This window comes from Columba livia, chromosome 1, assembly GCF_036013475.1.
Source record: "Columba livia isolate bColLiv1 breed racing homer chromosome 1, bColLiv1.pat.W.v2, whole genome shotgun sequence".
Taxonomy (NCBI): Eukaryota; Metazoa; Chordata; class Aves; order Columbiformes; family Columbidae; genus Columba; species Columba livia.
This window is the reverse complement of record NC_088602.1, coordinates 9104496-9119427: the sequence shown is the minus strand read 5'-3', so window position 1 is coordinate 9119427 and position 14932 is coordinate 9104496. Positions and strand designations below refer to the sequence as shown.

At 45.4% G+C, this 14932-nt stretch overlaps 1 protein-coding gene across 5 annotated transcripts in view; it reads right to left on the bottom strand.

The window, feature by feature from the left end:
- Positions 1-14626, bottom strand: part of RAB30 (RAB30, member RAS oncogene family) — a 57850-nt gene extending 43224 nt beyond the window's left edge. For 2 of the 5 annotated variants that reach the window (XM_065034149.1, XM_021298796.2), the window contains exon 1: positions 14020-14617. The gene's annotated coding sequence lies outside the window, so the exon portion shown is untranslated. Of the gene's footprint in view, positions 1-11236; positions 11380-14019 lie in introns of all 5 variants that reach the window. The other 3 variants (XM_065034082.1, XM_065034237.1, XM_005510736.3) reach the window with 3 other exon arrangements.
- Between the last annotated feature and the right edge of the window lie 306 nt (positions 14627-14932).

Here is a 14932-nt window from a genome sequence, read left to right as displayed (position 1 = left end):
ATGGATTTCTGTGACTGTTCAGAGAGAGCCTTTTCTACACAAAAGCAGAAGTGTGATGGAAAGTATCTTGACTTGCCCAGGAAGGGCCAAAACAGCCATTTTGAGCGTGTCCTTTGCAAGAGGTTAAAACAACCTTAACCACACATTGAGGCACACAGGAGAACCACTTCAGGGTTAGGATAAGGTGACAGATGTTCCCTTTTAAAAAACAGAAGTTACAGGGTAAAATGTCAGAGCCTTGGACAAAACCCTCAGATGCCAAACAAGCCTCACAAAACAGCCTGTACGTCTGTCCTTCAGCTCCTGAGAACATTCCACACCCCCAGCAACATCCACCTCTCGCGCATGAGAAATCCAGTTAGTTTCAGTGTACAAATTCTTCCAATGTATTCCTATATATCACAACACATATTTAGATTAATTTAGCACATTTGCCTTTTAGAAAGGGCACAGAAATTACAAGTCCTCCCTTCCTAGGGGGAGATAGATGCTAATTACAGGAAGGTGTTCTCCATAACAATTCCCTTCCTAAATCACACCAATTGCCTTGTCCATTTGAAAAGTGCATTTGCAATATTGGAAGAAAAACACTCTTCTTATTAGCAATGTCTGAACCTCTAGACTTCAAAGTTGCTTGCATACTGGACATGCTATTTTTTTTCTGCATAGTACTGCTTGAATTCCCTTAACACCTTCTCAAAGTGCCATTTACATGCAAATGCAACCTTCACACTCCTTCCTGTGGTCCTACCTGAGATGGTACACAATTAAAGTCATAAGTGGCGGTAATGAAAGGATCAAAACAAGACAGGTTGGTTACACATGTCACAGTAATGCTTACAAATCAGCATCTCCTCTAATGACCATGGTATTTCCAGGATGAATCTATCATAGCAATATAGATAAATGAAATCCTAAATCTGAAAAATGTACTGAATTAAACATTAATGCAGTCATTGACTGTTATCAATATGTATACTTAATGGAGGGTGGGGCCTAGCAAAATACTGAATTTATGGGTTTTTTTTAAAATATCTAGAAAAACAGGATCCTGGACACAGGAGCTTTAAAGTAGTTCCAGCAACAACACAACATACCAAAAATACAAATTCATCCACCAGGCTATAATTATACTTTGTGTTTTGTTTTTATTATAGATTAGTGTAAGCGTATAGCCGGGCAGGAAGCCAAGCCTCAAGCAGTGCTCTATTGACTGCTGAGGTCTCCATTAGCCCAGGGTGCTCCAAACAGAAATACTGGTTTGCCCAGACCAAGTCTAAAGATGATACAATGCAACCTGTTCTCCACACCATAGAATCATATCAAGTCCTGAGTTGGAAGGGACCCACAAAGATCATCGAGTCCAACTCCTGTCCCTGCACAGGACAACCCCACAGTTCACACCGTGTGTCTGAGGATGTTGTCCAGTCTCTTCTTAAACACTGTCAGGCTTGGGGCCGTGACACCTCCCTGGGGAGCCTGTTCAGTGTCCAGCACCCTCTGGGTGAAGAACCTTTTCCTCATGTCCAACCTAAACCTCCCCTGGCACATCTTCCTGCCATTCCCTCGGGTTCTGTCACTGGTCACCAGAGAGAAGAGCTCAGCCCTGCCCCTCCTCCTCCCCTTGTGAGGAAGCTGTAGCTGCCATGAGCTCTCCCCTCAGTCTCCTCCAGGCTGAACAAACCAAGTGACTTTAGCCATTCCTCATACGGCTTCCTCTCCAAACCCTTCACCAACTTTATAGCCCTTTTCTGGTCACTCTCCAGTAGGTTTACATCTTTTTTATCCTGTGTTCCCCAGCCCTGCACACAGTGCTCCAGGTGAGGCCGCTCCAGTGCAGAGCAGAGTTGGACAATCCCCTCCCTGCCCGGCTGGCCATGCTGTGCTGGATGCACCAGGACACGGGTCCCTCTTGGCTGCCAGGGACACTGTTGGCTCATGTTCAACTTGCCATCAACCAAAACCCCCAGATCCCTCTCTGCAAGGCAAGCTGTGGATGAACATTACCAAACAACCATCCGAATTCAACAGACTCCCCTCTCAAAGCTTTATGCACACTTTAACCCCATTTTATAAGGAAAACAAGTTTTTGCAATCATCTAGCCTGGCCAACAGGCTCAAAAGTTACTGAAGAAAAGACTGTTTCAGCAAAATTGTAAATTACAATACCATTTGTAAATTTGTGACCAACAGGCAGCTGGGATGAGCCCCAAATCACCATCTGTGCTATAACTAAGTTGGGCTGACCCCTGTTCTTGCCATTTTTGTTTGGCTGCAGCTCTCTGGCTGCTCGGGACACTAATGCTTGTCCACCAAAAGCACACGTAGCAGCCATGCATTTCTTCTCCAGATGTTCCTGTTGTAGCTTCCAAGCGTAGCTACTTATTTGTGTTACCCAGTTTCTGAACCTCTCTGTCTTGTTTTTCAGTGGTTCTGAGCCCTTGAAGCTTCAACACTTGGCCAACAGAGTTGAAAGAGCTCAAAACCTTTCCAAACATGTTCCTACACAGGACACAAAAGCTAAGGAACCTCTTGTTAACAAATGACTTGACAACTTGAGCCTTGGATCTAGTCTATTAAAGCAGTAATGTGTTATAGAGGTCCAGCAGATTACACCCCACACAGCGGCACTGTTTTATCCTATCTGCCTTTGAGGAGCTAAGATGTCCAACCTAGTTGTATACAAGGTCTTGACCTCCTTATCAAACTGCGAGACAAGCATCTCAGAGCACTTCTGAATCTGCCATCTCTCTCCAGTTGTGGCATCTGGGACCTATAACAACATTATTCAATTTTAGATAACCCAACTTAGGTGCCTGCAATTCAGGGGAAAAGCCAAGGCTCCATCATTCAGTGAACAAACCCAGATGAACACAACAAATCCTTAGCCAACATCTTTGGAAGACTATTTACACTTTCAGAGAGGATTTAGGGTTAATGGGACTTCGGATTGAGAGTAAGTTATCTGGGTTATACTTCTAAGTCTTTTGGATGTACAGAGTGAACTTCAAGTGACTGTACCTTTTGCCTCCATCAGAGGAGGGCACTACAGGGACAGTCATACCAGGCTGACAAAACATTGAAATCACATTGTTGTATCACAGTAATTCAATGAAGACATCCAGAAATGCACATGTGCTGCAAAAAAAGCAAGCCCTAAGAGCAATCGAGGCTCGTTCGGCTCCACTGGAATTGAACCAATATCTCAGCACTGTGGGACTGCACCAAAAATGCCATGTTTGACATGAACCATTTGATCTCCAAGAATCGCTGCTCACATCAAAGCTAAAAAAAACAATTCAGGTAGTGTCATTTTGTCTTTCTATGGCCCTGCCTGCGCTGTCTCCACCGTTTGCAGCATTAATTCTCTTTTTTTGCTGTCCTCTCGCGTACGGCTGCCAGCTGCATTGCACTATCCATCACACAGCACCTCACTGATAGCTGGTGGCTGCTAAGGCAATATTTACACTACGGTTTGCATTACAGTTTATAAAATTCTTTGGAGCTCTTCCAAAGGAAAAGCCCCACGTAAATTGAAGTTATTATTGTCATCTACCAGCTAAGTACAGTTAAGAATTTGCCGTGGAGACTGCGGATGTTTGAAATACTGATCAACATGCAGCAGAGGGGCTGAGTAATAAACTTCATTAACATTGCCCGCAACACTTTTCTTCAGCAGCATACAATAAATCACTGATGAATATTCAAGGCATCCCTCTGAGGTTGTCTCCATTTTACAGATGGAGGCAACCAAGAGACAGAAAGTTTAAGAGTGACTTGCCTATAAACACAAAACAGATGCATAATTCAATTGTCTTGCCTTCAAAGTCCAAAGTACATTTTTCTAGATGAAACTGCAAATTATATAGATTGATTTGCAGTGAAATTAAGGAGACTGTCACTCCCCAAAGTCACTAACGGCTGTTCCCTCCTCCCCAGGTTACAGCACTGGTTACTCATCTCACAGTAACAACTACAGATTGCAGAGAACTGCAGATTCGCACTGTACTAAGTAAGGACTAATAGAAAAAAGCCCTATCCCAAAGACATTATCATGGATAATAAAATCTAATCCATACATAAAATATAGGAACAGTCAAAAAGAGATAAACGACTCAAAAACCACATCAGAGGCAGAACTGGGAATGGACCAGTCGCCCAAAGTGTCAGAGATATGTCACTAAATCCATTAACTGAGCATCACCCAACATTGCAGGGGAGATATTTTTAAAACCTTCTTCAGTATCTTCACAAAGTGATGTCATCAAGCAAAACAAGGAATATTGTGAAAGATGTGTTAACAAGATGGAAGGATTTTTTATGTAGTTTCACACATTTCCCAGCAGGGAGTTTGACATTTAAGCAGGATGGTCTGGTTACTAACGGCTACTCTCCGAACTGATGTAATGCACTCACCACCATTGATGACTGACAGCTGCAGTAAACAAACAATTCACTCCAGGTTTTTATACCCTGTGGCAACAGCTTTTGTAAAACTGCAGAACTTAATGAGATCCTTTATTTAATATTTATTTCACAATCAGCCTCCTTTATTCTAAAAGAATTAGCCTCAGCCCACAACTAATGTTTTCCTTGCTTACTTCATTGTGCAAGTCAATACCCAATTTATTTTAAATTTCTTCAGTTCCGAATTTCTAACTAGGAAGGATTTGTTTTAAAGATGCTGGGTTTAGTTGTTACTAAATACCAGCTAAGCACCTGCATGGCTACAAAGAGAATCAGCCTGCAACACTGTCCCAAAAAACTTAACCTAGCAAAAAGTAATAATTTTAAGATTGGCTTTAACCAAGAAGTTTCCCAATCCAGCGGTTAGAGATGACACTGATATAAATAGGATGTCCATTGACAAAAGACCAAAGGTTTATATTGAGTAAGGCAAAGTTAGTAACGATTGAAGCAAAAATGTCTCTGGCCATGCAGCAGCTTGAGAAGGAGCTTTAAAAATTCACATCTGCAGTAGAAAGTTCACTAATGGTCCATAATAACCATGTATAATGGCACAGGACGGTGGAATCTCAAGCATCTCCAGCACAGTGATACCCAACAGGCACTTCTCGCAGGTTGTGCATTTGAGGACACTGCAGTGTCAGTGCTTCTTGGTGACATACAGGGACCAACCACCTGCACAGCTCAGCCTAAGTGCACCAAGACACAGTTTTCCTTAAGAACTGTGACAACAGAACTGCTACTTAAATATATATATATATATATATATTTTATTTTTTTTAATAGTAGGAGTAAGATCTCTACATTAACTAACATAGTTTCCAAGGTTTACAAACATAATGGAAATACTAAGAAATACTTCAGGATCACAATATGGATTTATTTAAGTTTGTTTTCCAGCTTTGGGGGGAGGCAAAACGAGCTTCAGAATTTGGGGTTAGTGACTGCTAAAGAGAGACAGCTTGTTTCTGCATCGAACATCCGCAACATCCCTGCAAGCGATGGGCAGCACATGGCAACACCAAGCAGCAGAGCACAACACAGAGGAGACCTTGTTCCTACAGACACCACAAAGCAGCTTCCAGCCAAGCCAAACGCTTACACCTCCCTCCCCTAAACAAGTCAAGCAGAAAGCCGGTAGCCCAGAGGTAAGAGCTCAACTCTAGGTTCCTCTTTGCCTGCTGAAATTAAAGAGTTAACAGAAACCTGGGTTTATTTAGGAGTTTTCTATGCGTGCACACACACATCCATCTATCTATCTGAGCAAAATGCTACTACCATATTTTAGAAACATGAATACCGCTGGCTTGAAGAAAATGGGCACAGTTCCCTTTTTAGAAGGAACGAATTGTTCAGAACAAGGACAAATGCAATAGAGAAATCAGGCACCGACTTTGCTTCTGATGTTCCAAGTTTCCGGTACATGCAGCTCAGATACAGCCTCTGCATGTTTTTTGTTCTTTTTTTAATAGATCCAACACTATTCAAAAATCACCCCATAAATACCTAATGTTCTCAAGAGCAAATATTTACAGTGGAGATCTTTATATTATCAGATACACAAGAAATTAGAGGGTGCCATGATCTTCTGTTGGCTACAGACAGGAGGCAGCTATTGCCCACAGGGATGGGGTAAATGCCGTGGTGCCAGATATTCACTTCACTTGGGCAGGTTTTAGACAGAAAACAAGGAATTAGCTGCAAATTGTGTTAAAACAATCCCTTTAGAGTGAAAGCACTTTTCTGTTGTTATGCCACAGAAACAGGGATTACAGACAAGAGGAGGAGAGCCCAAACCCACCGTCATGCAGGTTGAACACCTCTGGTCAACCAGGACATGGAACCTGATGCTGGAAACTGATGCCCTAGTCCTCAGCAGCCCCGAGACATTCGGAAATCCCAAACCTGCCCTTAGGCTCCTGCCAAAGCTACAGATTACTGCAGTCTTTGCTGAGGTTTTTATTAAACTCATTACCACAGGTTTATCCGAGTTAATACCTCTTCACCACAGGACACGCTGCACCATGAACTTCAGGGGAGATACAGGAATAAAAAGGCTAACATTATTTCTCTTAATCTTCTTCCAAATACACAAAAATGTACTGATACCCCTACAGCAATTTCAGGCTACCTGACTCTCACCTCCAAAGATTACTCACCTCAGGGTGAAATAATCTGATGTCTCCAGAGGACTAACAGGGATACCAAATGAGTAAGGAAAGCTCTTTCAACCCTACATTTATTTTTCAGGTATTTGAGTTAATAGCTATAAAGCAAGCACACAAAGAAGAAGGATTATTTTTTCAAGTGGCAGTCATCTCCTCTCTCAGTTAATCAAGTTCAGTAGCCATTATAATAAAGCTTGAATTTCCAGTGTTGGAGAAAAGGAATTTAAAACTCTCCCTGCCATCCAAAAACAACAGGAAAATAAGACCACACAGCATGGACACCCCTTAGGGGACTTTTCGAGGTCGCTAACAATGATTCAGGTTGTCTAAGAAATAAATTTATATACAAGTTTGTCTTACTCTGTTTTCAAGAAAGGATGTTATTTTAAGTAAATATTCCCATGCTGCAGCCACAACTGTCATGAAAACACACATGTTAGACCCTGGAAGGGTAAGAGATGGCACCATGGAGAACTTCTCACTAATTAGACGTGAAAGTGGCTTCCTTTAAAAACTTGTTAGATAAAAAGCCTTGACTGATCTATTTTCCATTACTCTGAGTTCAGGCAATGAAATTTAAATCACAGGGAAGTGCTAATGACTATTTTTCAAGCCAGCTTTTCATTATTGAAAGCATCCTTTGCAATGTCGAAAGCTCCAAATCTGGGGGGAAGGGGTAGAAAGATGATTTATTTTCTAATCCTGGCAATCTCTTTCACCACTTCTTTGATGGCCCATAGATCTGAAAGTTGGCATTCACCTCTCAACTCGAGGTGCTGATCTTCATCCTGAACACGGACCTGGGATTTTTCCAGAGCACAGATTTTTCTCAATCTCCCACCACTTTTGTATCCATGGATGAAAACAGGTATTTGGAGCAAAACTGACCATTGGAAAGACAAGGGGGTTTGACAAGTTCCCCTGCCTTAAGTTTCATCTGCCATGGGGTAGAGCATAGCTGGGCTGATTTGCTAATCAGATGCATGTTCTTCTTTGCACCCAACATCTTTAGCTACCTGTTCCCTATTGGCATCATATCTTCTTCAGGCAAGAGCCTCCATTTATGCCCATTCACAGCATTCCCTGGATTCATTTGTAGTCGAGGAGTATCCAAAGCTCTCACAGGTTACTGATGAACCTCACTAGACAGAAGAAAAGTGGTGGGGAAAGGGGAGGTGAGGTGGCTGCTGTGGAGCAAGGAGAGACTTCGGCAGATGGAAAACAAGCAGGAGAAAGTGGAGGGGAACAAGCACATCAGCAGTTTCCCTCAAGCTGGTCCTGTCTCAATAGTCACAGCCCAGGTGAAACATCCTGTACAAACCCCCACAGCTTTGTTGAAGAGACAGGGCTGGAAGGAATGTCCTGTGAGGAGCGGCTGAGGACCTTGGGCTTGTCTAGTTTGGAGAAAAGGAGGCTAAGGGACAACCTCATAGCTCTCAACAGCTTCCTGAGGAGGAGACATAGGGAGGGAGGTGCTGAGCTCTTCTCCCTGGTATCCAGTGACAGGACACATGGGACTCATCCAAAGCTGCACCAGAGGAGGTTTAGACTGGACATTAGGAAACATTTTTTTACCAAGAGGGTGGTCAGACGCTGGAACAGGCTTCCTAGAGAGGTGGTCCATGTCCCAAGCCTGTCAGTGTTTAACAGGCATTTGGACAATGCCTTTAACAACATGCTTGAGCATTGTGTCAGCCCTGAATTGGTCAGGCAGTTGTACTAGATGATCACTGTAGGTCCCTTCCAACTGAAATATTCTAACCACTTGATTGCTCTGGAGAGGGGTCCCATGCTTCCATGGGGGCAGTATGTAAGGAGCTTGGTCCAAAACACTTTGGAAAGCACAGGCAACTGATTGTCTGCGAGACTCTCACACCTCGCAGTAGTGATCAGATTCATTTTCTTCACTGTTCCCAACAGATCAGCCTCAAGGCTCAGCACCACAGGTTCACGGAGATTCCCCTTTGCAAATAATAGGTTGGATTCATACCAATAAATGCTCCCACTTTAAATGCAAACATGCTGCCCTTTCACTGACCTTTTGCTTAATCAATAAAGCAGAATTTAGTTTTCAGTAACTTCATCGCAGAGGAGAAGCAGCACGGCGCAGCAGCAGGTTGCGCTGTATTAAGTCTCTCTCTCCACAGAGAGCGTCTCTAGCAGGACGGAGTTACCCAAGCACAGCTTGACTTCTGTACACTTTGGCACCTCCAATACCTTTTTTTTTTCCCCTTTTAAACTCACCCTGTAGGATACAGTCTTTTGACAAACCATGTGCAAGCTCATCTGTTTTCATGCCAGCACAGCCTTTCCTCCCCTTCCTCTTCTCTCTTTCCTCACTCATTACTCTTTTCAAGGTCTAAAAGAAAACATTATTCAGATACTTAAAGGTTACAGTTAACTTTTAGTTCAGCAGTACATAAAAGAAAGCATTTCTGCTAAAAGGGAAGAAAAATAAACAGGGTATCCTGTGATCTTTAAAAAGACAGCAGCAGATTTCCGTGAGGGTCTATCTAGATCGAGCAAAGCAAGACCTTACTGAAGGTTTTCTCCTCTGTTTGTACAACTATTCCCTAATTATCTCAGGAAACTAATAGCTATGTTAGTTTAAACAGGTGGTTTAAATTTTGCCTTAAGTATATCAGAGTGCACCTCTGCATACAGAAAGAAGTGCAGTGTAGTGCGAGCAGTAACTCCAGGCAAGGTGAGATGACAAATAGCAATTAAGTCTCAAGCTGTTCACAACCTAAATATCTCTTCCCAGCTCAATGCAACAAAGCTCTCTAATGATTTTTTTATCTACGCAGGTTGAAATCAAATGACATTACACCACAAATCTCACTAATACCTTATGCACGGCCAATGTTTACTAGCACAGATTAGTTATGAAAGTGCTGTAACAGCAGCAGCATTTAATGTGGTCTTGAGTCTGTTTAAATACTGTGTCCAGCTCTGGTGACCCCAACATAAGAGGGACATGGACCTGTTGGAGAGTGGCCAGAGGAGCCACAAAAATGATCAGAGGCTGGAACAGCTCTGCTGGGAGGACAGGCTGAGAGAGCTGGGGCTGTTCAGCCTGGAGAAGAGAAGGCTCTGGGCAGACTTTATTGTGGCCTTTCAGTACCTAAAGGGGACCTACAAGAAAGCTGGAGAGGGACTTTTTACAAGGGCATGTAGGGATAGGACAAAGGGTAATTGCTTTCAACTGAAGGAGGGGAGATTTAGATGAGATAGAAGGAAGAAGTTCTTCCCCATGAAGGTGCTGAGGTGCTGGAACAGGCTACCCAGAGAAGCTGTGGATGCCCCATCCCTGAAGTGTTCAAGGCCAGGTTGGACGGGGCTTTGAGCAACCTGGTCTAGTGGAAGGTGACCCTGCCCATGGCGGGGGGGGGTGGGAACTAGTAGATCTTTAAGGTTCCCTCCAACCCAAACCATTCTATGATTCTAATGATTTTAAGGGATAAGTTAATCCCCATTCTGACCTAGTTATTTCAAGATATTAGTACCAGAGGAATATTCGACTCAACCTCCCCAGCTGAAATTCATTATTTAAGCACAGGCCAACAAAGAGGCACCAGGATTATATGACAAACATGGCAGGTCAGTTGTTCCCCGCTGTAAGCGAGTCATTAAAAATAAAATGAGGATTTAGTTAGTTATTGACAGAATCACTGAGGGGGCAGGAAGCTAAATGACTTGCTGCAAAATGAAATTACAGCAACTGGAGAGTCAATCAAAACATTGACTTAGATCATCTCATCTGTCCTCCAGCTAAAGCATGGCTGTTGCTGAGCATCTCTGCCTCAAGGGTTGATGGTTTGGGGTTCAAAAACCATTTTATTGTCTCCTAAATCTCCTGTTCTGAAGTCTTGCAAGCATCCCCGTGAGCTTCCTGGCTTAAACAGCCTGATCACTGCGAGGTACGGCCACCCTGTGCCACCTTCTGCTCTCCTGCCATGCTAGCTGCACAACTGCAATCAATCTCTCCGGCTTTCGCGTTGCCTGGGTGGGTTTTTTGGCAACAGGCAGGAACTAGTTCCTAGCGCATTTCTCACTCCTCTTTTTGTACTTGCCAAGAGCAAAGCTTGCACTGAAACTGTCGGTCCTGCCCTTAACAGAAAAAAAAAAGGCAACATGCTTTAAAATTAGAAAAAGAATGTTCTAATTCTCAGTTATTATAATTTCTTGTTTGTCTATATTTTATGTAAAAATAAGAAAATGCCAGCAACCCCATACTCCACCCCCCCAGCCTTCCCACACACAAAAGACCCCAAAACAGTTCCAGATACATCTGCCTGGTGCCTGGGACATGCCACAGAACTTAGAGCAACCACCTCAATTTACCGATTGATGGATGTCAGTTTGGCTGTCACAGCAAGGACTGAACGAGAGCAGCTCCAGAGCTAAAGCCAGGAGCTCTGCAGCTTGTGTTAGATCCCCAGCGCTCCAGCTCAGGCTGCGAGCAACATCCACTGCCTGCAGGTAGGCTTGGGAAGAGGAGCACACAGCCTAGATAGCGAACAGAGAAAAGCTCTTTCACAGGAAGGCGACAGAGGTTCAGTTTGCTCACAGACACCTTCCTCCCACTCCTCAATTCTCACCTTCCCATGCCTGTTGGGGAAGCAACTGCTCAGTTGTCCCTGGAGGGCCTTCTTCATCCATCCTCCTCTCCATGCAGAAACTCCAGTTCTCACTAGAGCCCATCTCCAGGCTACAAAAATCACTGTCCTCACATAGCACAGCTCTGGAGCAGAGAAGAAAGTGAAGCTAAAAAAGCAGCAAGTCTGTCCCAGCTCTGGCTCTTCCCACTTCCCTTGATTTCACCAATCTTTGAGTGCCCATCAAACACAAGGTTTGGAGACACTCAGGCATCCCAGGGCAGCTTGAACCTCTTTCTACAGCAGTTCTGGGACAGGCAATTTAAAACAGTGCAGGGCATGTAGGTGATGCTGATAAACCCAATTTACAAAAATGTTATTTCTGGCTTTACTAAGAAGCCAATCAATGGCATCAAACTCGATTTGATTAAGAACAGGACTAGTATGCAAGAAAACTGTACAGGGTATGACTGCAAGACCATCTAGCCCTAAATCCCCTTTCAAACACTGGACATTAGTAAGAAATAAGGGGAAAAATAAAAGACCAGAACAAATCTTTAGTGCTGCCTTCCTGGGATCGTCTCTCTGCTTCCAGCATCTCAGGGGCTTCCTGAATCACAGTAAATGCACACATTGCATTTAGGTCTTTGCATGATCAGGACTCAAATTACTCAGGAGGAAGGGCCCCTTAGCTCATCTGTGCTTTTTCACAGCAATCACTCATCTATTGAAGGATTTGCAGCTTTTGGTCCATTTTTATGCATCTCTATTTCTGTTGCTGCAAGGCAAAATTGTGACTTATTAACAGTGTAGAATTTTAACATGTTTAATTCACTCCTTGCACTAGTAGAATATAGCTTGAAAACGCTAGCACACAAGACAACATCAGCACAAGTCTTTCTAAATTCAATAAACTTGATCATTTGGAAAAATAATAAAACAAGCATAAATACCAACACATACTTGTAAAGATATATACACATATAAAAGATGAAAGCAGAATTAAAAAGAGGAACATCACAAAAATGTCATTACTTTTAAACTAAAAAAATCCCTGGCCATGGATTCCTGCTTGTTCTCCACAACTTCTGCATCAGTATTTCCCAGAACAGTTCCCAAGCTACACTTTCAAATTATCACTTCATTTCCAGTGCCCTCTCCATAGCTAACAAAATCACTGCTATAAAGCTTCTCCTTTTACAGCCAAGATGGGAAACCCTCTATTAGATCACCAGTTCCCTCCCTTGTAAAATAGAGGAAAATACCATTCCAGGAAATAAAAATGTTAAAAAAAGACCAGCCAAACAAAGGCAACTCCTGCATACAGTGTTGTTCTTCCCCTTTGAGTCAGTAACAAAAAGGAAGGAAGGAAAAAAACAGATAAAATAAATGCAAGGAGGAGGTGTGGATACAGCATGTTTATCCCACTTGGAGAGGGGAGGCTGTAAAACACCCTGCATTGCATAGGGACACCCCAACCACTGCCTGGGTGTTTACAAACACTTTGATCAAACCAAACAGGGAGTCTCATTGTCCCCACTGCACTCATGTCACCCGGCCCCCAGCACGGCGATTCCAGGGAGAGTCTGCCAGAGGACACACAGTGCCAGTTACACAAGAGAAGCGCAGAAGCAAATATGTAGTACAGGAAAAAAAACATATATAAAAATATCAGCTCAGCTGCACGCTCTTCCTGCTCTCAGAACAGCCTTCAAGCCTGGCTTTGGAGTGGATTAACTTTAAAGGGCACCGAAAGATGCTGACGGATTTGAGGCAAGCCGGACCCCTCTGTGTACATGCATTTCCCTGCCACCAGCACAAAATTAGATGTCTGGGGTCCATGAGGAATTGCAGTGCTAATGTAGGTATAGAAAGGGAAAAAACATCCCGATGTTACGCAGTAAAGAAAAAAATCAGATGCCTTGCACTCATATCACAGCACTGTTCAAGCAAAGATCTGAACCACATCTTGGAGACAAATAAAGAAGCCCCATCAAAAGCCCTGCTGAACCACAAAGTTTTTACAAAGTTTAAAATATTTGCACTTTTCGTATTTATAATAAAAGGGGAAAAGACCAGAGTGATCCTTTGGAAGTTGAAACAAACCATCAGGCAGGTCCAGCCGACAATTTTTAAGACACATACTCATGACACGACTTGGAAAAGAAACCTGGACCAACTACACGCAGCCGGAATGGAGAGCCAGCCCGACTCCAATCCTCCCCCGTTTCCCCGAAAGAGGGGAGGAACCAGAGTGTCAAAAGACAGACGTACCACACCACCACCCAAAAAAACATCCTAAACCAGACCTTGCTTATTGGACTTTTTAAAAGAACGTTATCTTTTTGTTCCCGGGAACACCGGGTCTCACGGGCGCTCAGCAGCGCTTCATGACAGCCATTAAAAATCCCTTTTAATTTTCACGGTTATACAGTGCAGAAAACAAACGGGACGGGGTTCCCGCCGCCCGGTGTCCGCCGTCCCGGACCGCCCCGAGCATCTCGAAGTTGCGGGAGTCTCTGGGATGCTGCGGGACGCACCGACCCCCGGGCCCGAAGGGCGGGGAGGGGTACGCACCTCCGCAGTATTTCTCTGATTTTGGGGTTTGGGTTCCCCCCCCATCTCTTTTTCAGCAATGCTAAGGAAAAGCAGCGCAGCCCCGCTCGGCAACGCTTCTCCCCGCTAGAGAATGTACAGTGCGGGGAAGCGCATCGGCTGTGGGGTGGGGGGAGGTAAAAGGGGGAAGGAAAAACACACACAAATAAGAAAAGGAGCGCAGAACTCACCTGGTTTGGGATTTTTCCTCCCTCTCCACGACCATAAAACGAGGCGGGAGCCAGGAGCCGGTCACCGGCGGTGGGGGCAAGCTGGCAGCCCCGGGCCGCCCCACAAGACGGACAGCGGGGCTGGGTGCGGTGCAGCCCCCGCACACTCAGGGATGCGCGGTGCAGCCCTCCGGGATAGGTGCAAGACAGCCCGCTCCTCCAGGGTTGGGTACCGGTAATCGTTCCGGTGCAGGGCAGCTCCCCGGGATAGGTGCAGCGAGGCTGAGCGCAAGGCAGCCCCGCTCAGGGATGAGTGCTGAGCCCCCCTAGCCGTGCAGCGCAGCCGCCCGGGATGGGTGCTGAGCCACCCTCGGGAGAGGACAAACCCCCCCGGGATGGGTGCAGCGGGGCTTGGCGCAAGACAACGCTCTTCAGGAATGGGTGCAGGGCCGCCCCCGGTGCAGGGCAGCCCCTCAGGCTGGTGTAGGAGCAGGGCAGCCCCAGGCCGGTGCTAGAGGGCGGGAGCAGGAGCGGGCCCCCCCGCCGTGGCCGGCAGCGGCAGCGGGAGGCGGCACCGGAGCACAATGAACAGCGACGCGCCCCCGCGGCCGCCCGCTGGGCAATGACATCACCCCTCTCGCCCGCCGGGGCGGAGCCAGCAACGGCACTGCCGCCTCCCCATTGGCTGGCGCCCGGCGGCCGCGGGGGCTTCTGGGGCTTGTAGTTTTCTGAGAAGCAGCCGCGCGGCGCAGCGCGGGGTGGGAACTCGATTTCCCGGCAGGCTCCGCGCTGCGCGGAGCGGGGAGGTGGAGGGGGTGGGGAACGAGGTGTCGGTGTCCGCCATGTTGATGGCGTGGGACGCTTTAAGCTCGGGAGGAGCGGCTGGGGAGCCGGGTTAAGATGTCGGAAAAAGAGGGGAGGTGGGAGGGAGGTG